The following is a 16,081-nucleotide window of genomic DNA, read 5'->3' on the forward strand; positions in this document are numbered from 1 at the left end:
ACAGGGAGTCGGTCTGGCGTGGATCACCGAATGGACGACCAATAATAGTGAGACTGGAGAGAGCTTGATGTAATTATGCAATGCTTGAAGATTTGAAAATTTCTCCTAGCAACACTCCTTTTTCCTATTCTAATGACTCATTCCACTGGTAGAATAAATTGAAGTTTGGTAACTAACCATGCAGGATATGATAGGCGAGCATCGCTCTAAACATACTGGAAGGAACAAACCGCCTCCCAGCCCACTAACTTCTTGTTACGGTTAAGTTCATTTACGACTAATCGACGACTTGTGTTGAACCCCCGGGATACAGCCAGGGTGGGGATATAACCGGGTAGAGTGGGGATAGGATTATCAACTTATCCATCCGAAAGTGTGACTTATACTTCCTCAGGTATTGTCTTCTAAAGCTGTTTGATGTATGTATTGTAATGTATTCGCCATGCTCTATCATATACAACAACACCGACTTGGTATACCAGTGGTGTTACAGTGGTGTGATACAAACATTCTTATCGTTGTACACAGTCAAGGAATAAGGAAAGACGGTTAAGGTGTTTAATTTAAACTTCTGAGTTACTACAATGATTATTGATTTTTATTTTTTTGTTTCTTTTATGTAAGTAGATGCTTCGGACTACTCTGTTCAAGCCCCCCCCCCCACTACACCACCCCTCCGTAGGCTCCGTTTCATTGTCCTATCGCCTCGCCTCTCGTTTGAAAACGTTTTGGTGGCGATAATTGTGGCCCATGTATTTCAAGGGACGTAACATCTAGATGATGTCGTGTCTTTTGAAGAAACTTTGATACCGAAAGTATACTCCGTTTAGGCTTGGCAAGTCTTCGTGTTGACACAGCTCTTGACTGTGTAATTGTTTGGCAAGGAAAGACTGATCATCGTACGATAAGCCTTGGTAACACACTACGGGAATAACCCACCCCTGGCATTGTTTGCAGGGTCTCTATTCAAAGAGAGTATTCTCTTTCTGTTAAAATCAATATCTGCGCAAGTGCAGAAATCAGACGATCTGATTGGTGGACAATAGTTACACCCCTGGGGATAGCTTGATCCATTTGAGTGTCTACGTCGCTTTCATCAGCTGGAAAACTGTATAAGTGTATTTGTTTACTACGAATTACCGAAGCGAGAAGGCTGATTGGTACCTGGTATTTAAAGAGAACCATATAACCACTACAACACTACAAGTCGTAAACATTGTCAATTTCCAAAGCAAGGGCAAGACAAATGTAACCATCATTACAGCTTGTCAACAGTTTCCAAACAGGAAGGAAAAAAGACATTATAGCAGAATTTGAGGTGATCACGGACTCAAGATGAAATTTGGAACAAGTTTGATAACATTGATTCCATTACTGGTTTCTGTTTCAGCAGGTAAGTCATTAAGTCATTACTTATAAGTACTTTAAACTTTGGAAGAGGGGTGGAAGAGGGTGATAAACAGAGAGTGTGTGAACATGGCCAGGACTTGGTGTGTGTTTCCCGATCCTTCCCTTCATCACATGTCATATATATTACAACGTTTTAACCATTTCACTGCACCTGCATTACCATTCCTGTGAGGTTTAAAGTGTTTGGAAGTTTTTATTTTAACTACGTAATTGAGAAGAGGATATTGTTTCATGCCATCAATTTATTGGTCGATGTTTTTCGTTTTCTCTTCAACTTTGCTTTGGCGACTAAGTTACTTCAATGTTCCAAATATGAAGAAAAACATCTTCCCCTTGTTCTTGACCCCTCCAATTTTATTTTATAGTCATGAAGTTATGTTTGATTTTCTTTAAAAAAAAAACGGAGGTTATTAAAATGTTTAAACTTCGGATGGATCTTTTCGCGATTTGTTAGGGTATTACATGATATTCTAAGTGCATTCGTTATATATATGTTACGTTATTATTTTATATGAGTGGTGCGCGCAGACAGGGAAAGCCCGTATGTAGGTCTGTGGGGAGTTGGTGGGAAAATGGAAATTTACTTAATAAATGGTTCAAGCTTTACAGGTTTCAGGGCTAAAAATATAACTAATTAATGTGAACGTATTACAGCGGCCTTGGATACAAGGCCTAGGCTTCAGTTGAATGTTGAACGAACAAGCTTTAGAATTGATTATCGAAGGACATAAGTAAACGACATTTCTCTTTGTAAACCTGTACGTGTCATTATGTGCAATCCTGGGGTTTTGCGTGCGCCACAAGGGTCTTTACAACCACGGTACTTCTTTAGATTGCTGACATGTGTCTTTAGTAAGCTCCACGGCTGACCGTTGATCATGTACCATGCATACCACCACACTAGACACTTGTTCACGGCGAATTTAACAGGCACCCGATACGCAGACGTGTACTCCCGGCCGTAAATTAAACACCTGATCTCGAAAAATAGAGAGAGGGCCTAGGCATTTGTTGTTATTTCTTTAAGCGACCCCCCCCCCCTCTCCCTCCCAACTTGTTTTCCTCTCCCCGATCTTGTCGTCCTGTGGTGCGCATGCATGTGCACATATGGATGTAACTATACCATAAATAATACAGGTATATGACAGAGAACAAGCTGGAACTAGGTAATTATGATATCGAACCAACTATCGAGTATTGTTCCCATGTACGACAATCATCTTTAGCTACGTATAGGCCAGGACTCTCTGCTAAGGGAAAACGTCAGAGTTGAAAAGGTCATACTCAACAACAAGGGGCGGGATTGATGTGTGAAGAGGGGGAAACATGGGGAAGGTGTCTTAGTGGGTCTGGTGTCCCCCTCCCCATTGACAATTTTTGGGATTTTATAAAGCCTCTTGATGTAATATGGTGTAATAATATTGATAGGTTATTTCCAAGTACTAGTTGTGTATATGAAAAATGTAATTTATGCTATCTGCATAACCGTGTTGCCACATAAAATTATTTAAATAAGAATCCTCACAATGGGTCGATCTTTCTTACAGCCTGTGTAATGACGTTATGAATAAGTATAAAAATACCTCAGAGTTGTCAGTATTGCTGTAGCATAACCAACCAAATTACCGACCGAATTGGATAACATAGCCAACTCAAGCTCTGGGGAAAAGAGGGGGAAGGTGCCTCCCCCCCCCCGATAACCTCGCCTATGCTTAACGGCATACTCTCAATCACATATGCAACGTAACTATGACGTTATAGCAAGAAAATGCGCATCGCTTTAACGTACTAGTGACAGCGTTAGTATAAACATTAGGCCTACAATAAATAACTTTTGGTAAGCAAGATGATTCAGTCCGCAACCAATGAGGCAGGGCCTTGTGAATATTGCGTTGTTTTCAAAATGTGGTTCTACTTACTCTGTCACAAGTTTGATGACTTCGTGGATCGTCCTCAGGTCAAAGTACGGTAGTAACTGACATGTATTTCTTTCCTTCTTCTTGTTGTGAAACCTGTACTTGTTGATATTGGATACCAGCCAAATTCAAACAGATATTGAAGGACTGAATAATTTTATTTTAACATATTGTTGTTTATCCAGACGATGATTGATTAGGCTATTGGAACCCCAAAATGATAGTTATATGATACTTAGTTATATTGACAGTTTGATGTTACCTTAGAAACCATCAGCTCACACTATGTTCGTGTCCTTTGCTCCCACAAATAACCTTAGAAATTACTAACTCCCATAATGCGATTGATAGGAATATTGTTTGCAGAAGTAAAGAATAAGTTCATAATATTCTCCTTAGTTGTAATTCGTTGTCTAATTTAAACAGAGAAATGCAACTCTTACCGTACGTTGTAATTGATGTTGACAAAGGACAATACACCTAAATAGGATTCCAGGAGTGAATCATTTGGGTTTAGCACACAATAGGGTTCATCAACAATGCTTTAGGGCTACGTAGCTAATCACAATAGCGAACTTAACTCACTACAATTACAAGTAGCTTCGCCCAGTGTTGTAATTAGTACCGTAACAAACAGGTCTATGTCGATTTGTGATACATCTGGCGTTCCTTGGAAGGTTTCCATAGCAATCGTCAATTAAATTGCGGTAGTCTTTGTGAAAGTACACCTCTATTAGTGACTGTATTGTTTTTCGATCAATATTCTGTTTACGTCGAGAAAGATTAGTTATCCGTCGATCATTTATTTCATTCGCTTAGTTTGATCTTGTATGGGACTCATTGTGAAAATACCTAAATGTTCAAATTGTGTTAATTCTAGAAAAACCACTTGGGTGAAAATGTTTGCGGTCGCATGAAATGCTTTTGCCAAACAAAGCTCGTTACTGTATGTACTGTGTGCCTTTGGGTATAGTCTGTCTTTTATAGTGCTATCCTAATCCGCAATTCTATGGATAAAATCAAAGAAATGAATTTGACGATTTGTCTATAGTATGGATGACACAAAGCAAGCACGTCAAAATCGCTACTCGATGATCAACTCACCCCCCCCCCCCGCTGTCCCTCACCCCGCCTCAGATGGCAAATAAGAAGTGAAGGTAGCATGCACCAACAGTGTATACATCAAGTAATAAATAATATACAGTAAGTAATATAACTTTCATGTTCGATTTCGATATATTTACTTTTTATAATTACTATATGACATCGAAGGGTCAAATCTCCACAACACTTCTCTGGAAGCTGTAAATCAATTTGTTGTGATACAATAGCCTAGCTTTAATCTCTCTCTCTCTCTTTAGAGGTTATTAACCTAATGTTATTTATCCGGAAATATTAATGACACAATCCGTAAAACCGATCTGTTATACACTTTATGCTAAAATGAAGTTGGTCATTATCATTACTGGTAGCGGCTTAGGAACGTAGGGAAGGAAAATGGATATTACCCCCTGTCCAATCCCCAGTAGGGAGGGAAATGGATATTTACCCCTCTCCAATCCCAAGTAGGGAGGGAAGATGGATATTTACCCCTCTCCAATCCCCAGTAGGGAGGGAAGATGGATATTACCCCCTGTCCAATCCCCAGTAGGGAGGGAAGATGGATATTACCCCCTGTCCAATCCCCAGTAGGGAGGGAAGATGGATATTACCCCTTCTCCAATCCCCAGTAGGGAGGGAAGATGGATATTACCCCCTGTCCAATCCCCAGTAGGGAGGGAAGATGGATATTTACCCCTCTCCAATCCCAAGTAGGGAGGGAAGATGGGTATTACCCCCTGTCCAATCCCCAGTAGGGAGGGAAGATGGATATTACCTCTTCTCCAATCCCCAGTAGGGAGGGAAGATGGATATTACCCCCTGTCCAATCCCCAGTAGGGAGGGAAGATGGATATTTACCCCTGTCCAATCCCAAGTAGGGAGGGAAGATGGATATTTACCCCTCTCCAATCCCAAGTAGGGAGGGAAGATGGATATTACCCCCTGTCCAATGAGTAGGGAGGGAAGATGGATATTACCTCTTCTCCAATCCCCAGTAGGGAGGGAAGATGGATATTACCCCCTGTCCAATCCCCAGTAGGGAGGGAAGATGGATATTTACCCCTCTCCAATCCCAAGTAGGGAGGGAAGATGGATATTTACCCCCTCTCCATTCCCCAGTATAGGGAGGAAAGATGGATATGCAAATGTGCGGAATCTGTATCCAAGGCCCGGATGTAGGGCGCTATAACGATATGAGTTTGCGATCTCTGTGTTATAGTATAATCGACTTGTCATCTTGTCGTTCTTCCTTCCTCATCTGCCTTCTATTGCTCCTACCAAATGTGGTATATATTTCAAGTTAACTAATCCCATGTGTTGAATCTCCCTATTTTCCAGGAAAAATCTGGCGTTGTTACCTACCGTTAAAATAAGTCTCACCCATTTGTGCCAAAGTACCTTGATGCAAAAATCCCTTTGTAAAAATTCGATTTGCCTAGCTGACAAGTGATTGTCATTTCACCGAGCACAACAACAATGAAAGCAATTTATCGACGTCACAAAAATCGAACGATCTGGTTAGTTTACGTAAAAGGTCGGTGGTATTCAGATCTGCTAACAATTCTGTCAAAACAAATGGCCTGCGCATGTGCAATAGGCCCTGGATTTCATGTTGTTTGTTTCCATATTTTGTGAGCCATTGTGTCTGTCATGTGTGAGGTATTGCTATTTTCTCACCATTGCTGCACCATGAGAACAAGATCTAGGAATGTTTGTGTTTACTCTCCAATACCTACGTTGCGGAGAAGGGAGAGGGGGGGGGTGAGGAGAGGGGGGTGAGAGAGGGTGTTAGGTGATGTTATAGAGAAATAGGACTGTTGTATTTGTTTTGAAGCTGATATATTGTTCAATAAATACTGATTATGCGAATGTGCAAACTTACCCACTGTCGTCATTTTAGTAGGGTGGGTGGGGCAAGGGGTCTGTGTTGGGTGGAGACGTGGGAGGTCAGGGGGGGGGGTAGAGGGATAAAAAAGGTGCGATATCGCAAAGGCATGGGAATATAACTTAACTCATTTGTTAGATGAAGCAGTCAACTTTTATTGTTTGTTTTCTGCCATTCAGAGTAACATTTGTGAAGTAATGTTAACAAATCTATTTGACGATTAAAACACTATGTTTACCCTTGTGGACTGCCAAACTTTGTGGGCTTCCACAAAATATTCTTGTCACAGAAGTTTCCTGCGTTTTTTTTTTATTGTATGTCAACGTTTTTACCGGAAATCTAATCGCATCTTGGTGGCTATTTGTGAAGATATTTGCATTATTTAATATTTTTGGCTTTCTTTCTATCTGATATGTAATTGTATTTATTTATATTCATCTTGTCTTTCAGTTTATATCCCCGAGGACGACCAGCTTTCAGTGGAACACCAAACCTTCGATTCAATCCTCAGAAACCAACAGAACCACAGAACATACACCCCAAGAAAATGCTGCAAAGTTGGAATGAAGGTAGCCGATAAGGGACTTGATTGTGATATCGATTATGATGTCGTTGAAAACCGAGATAACAACGCAGCTTATCGGAATAACATTAAAGATGAACTTTCATCCTCCTTTGTCTCCAGAAGGCTTCAGTATAAAAATTTCCTCTACAGTGTAGAGAAGTGCTACCCCAGCAAGCAAACACGGTCAATGTTTACAAAATGTTGTAATTACCAGAAGAGTCTTTACGTAGAGATTGCGTCCTGTGATAATCTTATGATACAAGAAGAGAGGACCGCGTGTAGACGTGGCGTGGCCCGAGGTAAAAGAAAGTAAAAAAGAAAACAAGCAAGGAAACATGACGTATAGTTTGCAAATTTAGCCTAATGGCTAGGCTCATATAGCCTAACTCAGCCTAATGGCTAGGCTCATATAGCCTAACTCAGCCTAACGGCTAGGCTCATATAGCCTAACTCAGCCTAACGGCTAGGCTCATATAGCCAAACTCAATTATGCGGTATACAAAGATGATGTTAAACCTATAGATGTAGAGCGCCAGTCAGGGCACGTGACATGAAGATGCAGACGGAACGTGAAGAGAGTTGAGATTTAGTCCTTGACGAGTATGCTAACAACATGAATGTACATATAACTGGAATGAGGGAATTTACAAGGAACGGTGACTTTGATGACGAAATACAAGACCACAATCGCAACCTATCAGCTGTTTTGCAGGCTGTCATTGAAAGTTGAGCCTACGTAAAGTGTAGTGGTGAGGTGCTGGAGGGTGATGTTTGAAGCGACTTGTGAGGATGATCGGGGGTGGGGCGTGGGTGGGGGGGGGTATTGAGTGAGGAGGGATGGTTAATCGGAAACAACCATGGTGAACCATTACCATTAATTGCACTTAAGCATGGTTATACCATGGACTAAACGCTCGAGTACGCAGAAAGGTTTCAAGAGGGCCACATAACTGATTGTTAGAGAGTAACAAATAACACAAATGTTAATAGATAGGCTAGTTCATATAAAGTTTGTTGGCAATATTTCTTGGCGTAGAACCTCTAGTTTGGAAAGTGACATTCGTTTTAAGAATGATATCATGTGCGATCCATATAGAGATGACGCTAAAGACAAAGTCACCATACATATTCAGATCCAATTAATCACGTTCGCATATGACACGTCTAACGCGATCGTCCTAATGCGATGGTTTTCAAACCATGGCGCGACCCAAAAGTGGGTCGGGAAATATTACCGGTGGGTCGCGGTGTTACTCCATACTTCGGAGAACTATTAGAGTTTTCGGACGTACCGACGGAGATCGATTAAAGTAAATTATTTTGTATCATGTTCATACTACGAACTAGCTTTCCATCGATTCTGATAAGTGGGCCTGGAGAGGGGGGGGGGGTCGTGGTTCAATCCGCATGGATGATCCTGGATCGTGGGCCTGGCCGTGGGTACCAGGAGACCCAAGAACGTATATTAATGCAGTACTGGTAGCCATAACAGATATTTAACTCTTCGGAAAAGTCGGGTTTTCCTGATAAATGGATCATTTCAAAACAACATTCACTACTAATGCTGAAACTAACTGTATACTGTCGGCAAAAGAGGCTGAAGCTTTCGATGTAACGGTCACTTCTTTGTAAACGTTTGCTAACTTATGTTGTTGCCTCAATTATCAGACTACCCAGTACGCAGATATGAGGCACGTACCAAGGAGCCCCCAAAAGGCTTCCGTGAACACTCCTAGACAAGGCACCACAACTAAAAATAAGGTAGGGGCGGGTGAGAAAAAGCACGTGGTACCAGGGGACCCAAGAACGTGTTAATGCAGTAGTGGTAGCCATAATGGATATTTAACTCTTCGGGGAAGTCGGGTTTTCCTGGTAAATGGATCATTTCAAAACAACATTCACTTCTAATGCTAAAATTAATTTTCTGTTTGTGTTAACTAATCTACAGATTATATTTGGGTTGTTCCTGTGAGCCAGACAATTGTCAAAGGGGAAAGAATAGTGAACTCCATTAACATAGATCTTGCTGGATGTAAACTCTCTTAGTCTTGCTTAAGAAGAGACAATTCAAATTTGCTATCGTCAGTTGATTTATTATTTTGCTTATTTGATTAATGTTGTTTAGTTAAATCGTCAACGCCAAACTTCGTGACACATTTGATATTACATTTAATTGTACATAGGAATATTCAGAAATTTGAATTTTAGTGTATTTATATAAACATGTATGTATAATCTTTGAATTATGTATATTTCATCTTTGTCTCAGAGACATCTTCGAACGAAAGGTTGAAGTCATCGATTTATTGTTAAATTAAACCATTCAATACGAAATAAAAATCATTTGAGTTAGAATCATATTTAACTGTCTATTGTTCTTCTCATCGATCGTCTCAAATCTTACATTTAATCAGTAGGCCTGTATGATGACATCAACTCTCTGTATATGCTCCGTGCTCCACCGATCAGTGGAGACGTCGTGGGACAGTAGTAGAGGACTACAGACAGAACAGGAGACGGGGGGGGTGCTGTATCCAGAGGACTGACTGCAGAGAGACGGCAGATGGGGGGGGGGGGGTGCTGTTTACAGAGGGCTGAGTGCTTTTCAAGTTGTACTTTCTACAAGTCTGAAGCAAAGGGAAAGGTTTTCGTGTTAGATATAAGGGTTGCACGAGGATGCGGTGCATCGGGATGCCGGTGGATACCAATATTTCATTATGTGGCTCACCTATACCTTCCCCTTCTGCCTCTCGGCCCCGGTTGTCCTCGATGTCATCAATTGGATATATTCAAGGAATTATCCATCCAAACGAACGGGTTGAGTGACGCTCACAAATACCTAACACAGGTAACATATAGTAAACAAAACGATACCTACCACAAGTAACATATAGTAAACACAACGATACCTACCACAGGTAACATATAGTGAACAAAACGATACCTACCACAGGTAACATATAGTGAACAAAACGGTACCTACCACAGGTAACATATGATATCACAACGATAATTACCACAGGTAACATATATAATGAACAAAACGATACTTACCACAAGTAACACATAGTAAAAACACAGCGATACCTACCACAGGTAACATATAGTGAACAAAACGATACCTACCACAGGTAACATATTACAATCACAACGATAATTACCACAGGTAACATATATAATGAACAAAACGATACTTACCACAGGTAACACATAGTAAAAACACAGCGATACCTACAACAGGTTACATATAGTGAACAAAACGATAGCTACCACAGGTAACATATAGTTAACAAAACGATACCTACCACAGGTAACATATAGTAAACAAAACGATGTCATAATCTGACGAAAAAATAACATTATAAAATTTACAACATATACATCAATTTTGACAACTAAGCAAAACGGTTGTTTCCATCAGGGAGCCACACCTTGGAAATTTTCCAAAGTTCTTGGAAATGACCTCTCAATTAAACTGGGACCGTAACCAGGACAACACTTTTATCATCTGTACCCTAGCAGGTCAAACTGTCCGTTTATAGATGGACACTCATCAAAGATTGTTAAAGAGTGACCTGAATACAATTACCATAGCGAACCAATCGATCGGTGGACATACCAGTGATTATTCTGGACATCGCAAGAGAACTATAAGAAGCTTGGCAGAGCGCCCATCGTCCTGTTTACAAACAATCAAAAAGCAACTGCAAGGTAGCATATGGATATGCCTATGCTGATGCTAATTCTAAACCCGCCATCGGTTTCCCGGTAAATTTAACATGCTGACGTGTGACAGTGAGAAATGCAACAGTTAAAAACAAGAAAAGATAAGAAATTAAGAAACAGCGGACGTATTTGGGTATATTTGGATATGTGATGTTTAGACTAATTGCTTGTAAAGATTTAATGAGAAGAAAGAACGATTACTATGTAACATATGTTAAACAAAACGATACCTACCACAGGTAACACATAGTAAGAAAAAACGTGACATTCCACAGGAATCATATAGTAAACAAACGATACCTACCACAGGTAACATATAGTTAACACAACAATACCTACCACAGGTAACATGTAGTAAACAAAGCGATACCTACCACATGTAGCATATTGTAAACACAACGATTCCTACCACAGGTAACATAGTGAACAAAGCGATACCTATCACAGGTAACACATAGTAAGCAAAAACGTGACCTTCCACAGGAAACATATAGTAAACAAACGATATCTACCACAGGTAACATGTAGTAAACAAAGCGATACCTACCACAGGTAACATAAAGTAAGCAAAACGATACCTTCCACAGGTAACATGTAGTAAACAAAGCGATACCTAACACAGGTAACATATAATAGACGACACCTACCACAGATAACATATAGTGAACAAAACGATACCTACCACAGGTAACACATAGTAAGCAAAAACGATACCTACCACAGGTAACATATATTAAACTAAACGATACCTACCACAGGTAACACATAGTAAGAAAAAACGTGACATTCCACAGGAATCATATAGTAAACAAACGATACCTACCACAGGTAACATGTAGTAAACAAAGCGATACCTACCACAGGTAACATAAAAAAGCAAAACGATACCTACCACAGGTAACATTAAGTAAGCAAAACGATACCTACCACAGGTAACATTAAGTAAGCAAAACGATACCTACCACAGGTAACATATAGTAAGCAAAACGATACCTACCACAGGTAACATATAGTTAACACAACAATACCTACCACAGGTAACATGTAGTAAACAAAGCGATACCTACCACAGGTAACATAAAGTAAGCAAAACGATACCTACCACAGGTAACATATAGTAAGCAAAACGATACCTACCACAGGTAACACATAGTAAGCAAAAACGATACCTACCACAGGTAACATATATTAAACTAAACGATACATACCACAGGTAACACATAGTAAGAAAAAACGTGACATTCCACAGGAATCATATAGTAAACAAACGATACCTACCACAGGTAACATGTAGTAAACAAAGCGATACCTACCACAGGTAACAAAAAAAGCAAAACGATACCTACCACAGGTAACATTAAGTAAGCAAAACGATACCTACCACAGGTAACATTAAGTAAGCAAAACGATACCTACCACAGGTAACATATAGTAAGCAAAACGATACCTACCACAGGTAACATATAGTTAACACAACAATACCTACCACAGGTAACATATAGTAAACAAAGCGATACCTACCACAGGTAACATATAGTGAACAAAGCGATACCTACCACAGGTAACACATAGTAAGCAAAAACGTGACCTTCCACAGGAAACATATAGTAAACAAACGATACCTACCACAGGTAACATGTAGTAAACAAAGCGATACCTACCACAGGTAACATAAAGTAAGCAAAACGATACCTACCACAGGTAATATATAGTTAACACAACGATACCTACCACAGGTAACATGTAGTAAACAAAGCGATACCTAACACATGTAACATATAGTAAACACAACGATACCTACCCTAGGTAACATATAGTGAACAAAGCGATACCTACCACAGGTAACATTTAGTAGACGACGCCTACCACAGGTAACATATAGTGAACAAAACGATACCTACCACAGGTCACATATAGTAAGCAAAACGATACCTACCACAGGTAACATGTAGTAGACGACACCTACCACAGGTAACATATAGTGAACAAAACGATACCTACCACAGGTAACATATAGTAAGCAAAAACGATACCTACCACAGGTAACATATAGTAAACACAACGATACCTCAACGATACCACAAAAAGTGACCTAATATGTAAGTACATAAACTGTTCCCAATAGACGTTATACAAGCTCGTAATCATATTCTTTGTTTCATGAGATTGTGATCTGCCCCTACTCATATATCCGTTGCTTGATGTATCTACCAGCCTAGACCCCTCCCTTGCCCCTCTATTAGCTCGTAATCATATTCTTTGTTTCATGATATTGTGATCTGCCCCTACCCAGATATCCGTTGCTTGATGTATCTACCAGCCTAGACCCCTCCCTTGCCCCTCTATTAGCACGTAATCATATTCTTTGTTTCATGATATTGTGATCTGTCCCTACCCAGATATCCGTTGCTTGATGTATCTACCAGCCTAGACCCCTCCCTTGCCCCTCTATTAGCTCGGTATCACATTCTTTGTTTCATGAGATTGTGATCTGTCCCTACCCATATATCCGTTGCTTGATTTATTTTCCCACCTAGACCCCTCCCTTGCCCCTCTATTAGCTCGATCAAATTCTTTGTTTCATGATATTGTGATCTGCCCCTACCCAGATATCCGTTGCTTGATGTATCTACCAACCTAGACCCCTCCCTTGCCCCTCTATTAGCTCGGTATCACATTCTTTGTTTCATGAGATTGTGATCTGCCCCTACCCATATATCTGTTGCTTGATTTATTTTCCCACCTAGACCCCTCCCTTGCCCCTCTATAAGCTCGTAATCAAATTCTTTGTTTCATGATATTGTGACCTGCCCCTACCCATATATCCGTTGCTTGATGTATCTAAGAGCCTAGACCCTCCCTTCCCATTCTATTTTCAATGCCAATTATTCATACCAGTAATGGAGAGTCATGTGACATGCTCCCTACCTCTTATAGTTCTTATTTAATATGTATTCTACAACAATTGACGCCATGTTCTCATAGCTACCACATTCCTGGTGAAGTTACGCGAACAGTTTGGAATATAGGTACGTGGTGAATTTTTAAAGGTGTTATTTTACTATTTAACGACTATACTGTGTAATTTAACTAACTACTTTTCTTGCAAACAATCGGACTGCATGTTGCTAATCATGACTCACGGGAAGCAGACGACAGGATTCGTTGTTCCTTAGCAACAAAAGTCTCATTGCCGTTTTTGGTTTCGATGAAATCGTAACCTATGCATTCATGCAGGCGGAGAGTGTGTGTATGTGTGTGCGTGCGTTAGCAATTACCCTCAACCGCGGACGAAAATGTGAATACACACCCGTCAATCGCGGACGCCTCGGGAAACGCGGACGGTCCCCGATTGTTATTACAATGGGAACAGTATATTTTGGACCTAATAGTGGCGCTATTTAATTATTTCGTGCCTGTAATGCTGGTCCACGATTGAACCGTACAGCGTATGTTGCAGTGTATCCAGTGTGTATGTTATGTCTGTCAATAGTACATTGTGTATCAACAGCGCCCTCATACACTTCCACAGTATGTTGGTCCAGGCAAGCTGCGTGTTTGCGCGCGTTTTTGTTACAAGCAAAGATTGTATGTTACAAGTTACGTTCCCGTTCCGTGCACTGCACTACACAAGTTGCAACGAGTCTATAGACGCTTGCCTCATCAGTTATTCGGTGAGTAATGAACAGAATGGGTTTTTTTTCTGAGTGTCTCGGTTTGATATGATTCCGATGTGCAGCACTGTAAGCCGAAAATAACAGTGCTACCTAACTCTAATTGTAAGAACTTAGTATTTTAAGTTTCATTGAAGGCTAGGCCTAGTAATAGTATTAGTACTATTACTACTTCCGTGGCCGGCCTCTATCAGTATCACTGTTAGGCATAGTCTAACTCTAGTCTAATTGAGGCTATCATTGATTGACTATTTTTGGCCGAGGCTTTAGGCCTCGAATTTCAAATATATCAAGTAGGACTTTCTAAATGCGATTAGAAAAGATAAGACTGAAGAAGCTAGGTGTAGGCCTAGTATTTTTCAGCAAGTTGAATTCATAGTGTAGGCCTAGTTTGTTTCACTCGTTTCTTTATCAAATAATTACATGGCTACAGTACAGTAGGTCTAAACTAGCCTAGCACTGAACCCTTCTGTGGGTTCACCTCTCTATGTTCTGTGTTCCTATGGTGCATTAATGGATGTGTATCTCCCCTATTAGATAATCAATCTTTTAATTGGTGGAATGTGTAGAGGAATGCTTAACTATTCAATGCCAAATGGTAATTAAGTTGTATTTATCTGCTCTCTATCACATAATTACAAAGGATACAGTACAGTAACTTGTATAAGTCTAAACTTGCACAATTTTCCTTTCTGTTGGTTCACCTCTCTGTGTACTGTGTTGCTATAGTAATGTATTGGAGATATATGTCCTAGTTTATGGTAATTGTTAAGTCATTTTCACCTGTCTCATTAAATAATTACATGGGCTATAGTACAGTAGGTCTAAACAAGCAATTTTCCCTCCTGGTGGTTCACCTCTGTTTGCTGTTTTCCTACGATAATGTTTGGAAGATACAACCCCTATTAGATAGTCAATCTTTACTATGTTGATATTCATAGGAATGACCAACTATTTTATGTTAAATGTTTAAGTTATATTCAACTGTCTCATTATTAAATAATTGCATGGCATTAATACAGTAGGTTTAAAAGGCTAGCACAGTTTTCCCAACTGCTGGTTCACTTCTGTGTGTGCCTGTGATGATATTTTACACTAAATGGCAATTCATATTCATCTGTTAAATTATCAAATAATTGCATTGCTACAGTAGATGTAAACTAGCACTGCTTCCTGTGTGTTCAGTGCCTGTGATGCTGTATTGTAGATATATGTCCCCTATCAGATAGTCAATCTTTTACTGTGTTGACGTTTCATAGGAATGTGTAACTTATTTACGCTAAATGGTAAGTAATATTCATCTGTTTCATTAGCAAATAATAACATGGGATACAGTACAGTAGGTCTAAACTAGCACAGTTTTCCTTTTTGCTGCTTCACCTCTCTGTGTGTTGTGTTGCTATGTTACATTATTGTAGATATATGTCCCCTATTAGATAGTCAATCTTTCACTTTGTGGAATGTTTACAGGAATGCTTAACTATTTTATGTTAAATGGTAAGTCAATTAATCTGTTTCAATATCAAATAATAACATGGGATACAGTACAGTAGGTCTAAACTAGCACAGTTTTCCCTGTTGCTGTTTCACCTCTCTGTGTGTTGTGTTGCTATGGTACATTATTGTAGATATATGTCCCCTATTAGATAGTCAATCTTTTACTTTGTGGAATGTTTACAGGAATGCTTAACTATTTTATGTTAAATGGTAAGTCAATTAATCTGTTTCAATATCAAATAATAACATGGGATACAGTACAGTAGGTCTAAACTAGCACAGTTTTCCCTGTTGCTGTTTCACCTCT

At 39.8% G+C, this 16,081-nt stretch overlaps 1 long non-coding RNA gene across 2 annotated transcripts in view; it reads right to left on the reverse strand.

Annotated features, from left to right (window-relative positions):
* LOC139959417 (uncharacterized) overlaps window positions 1–6,312 on the reverse strand; it is a 31,207-nt gene extending 24,895 nt beyond the window's left edge. For both annotated transcript variants that reach the window (XR_011790103.1, XR_011790104.1), the window contains exon 1: window positions 3,330–6,312. This is a non-coding gene — a long non-coding RNA (uncharacterized lncRNA). The remainder of the gene's footprint in view (window positions 1–3,329) is intronic.
* Between the last annotated feature and the right edge of the window lie 9,769 nt (window positions 6,313–16,081).

The sequence above is a fragment of the Apostichopus japonicus genome, chromosome 19, assembly GCF_037975245.1.
Source record: "Apostichopus japonicus isolate 1M-3 chromosome 19, ASM3797524v1, whole genome shotgun sequence".
Classification (NCBI taxonomy): Eukaryota; Metazoa; Echinodermata; class Holothuroidea; order Aspidochirotida; family Stichopodidae; genus Apostichopus; species Apostichopus japonicus.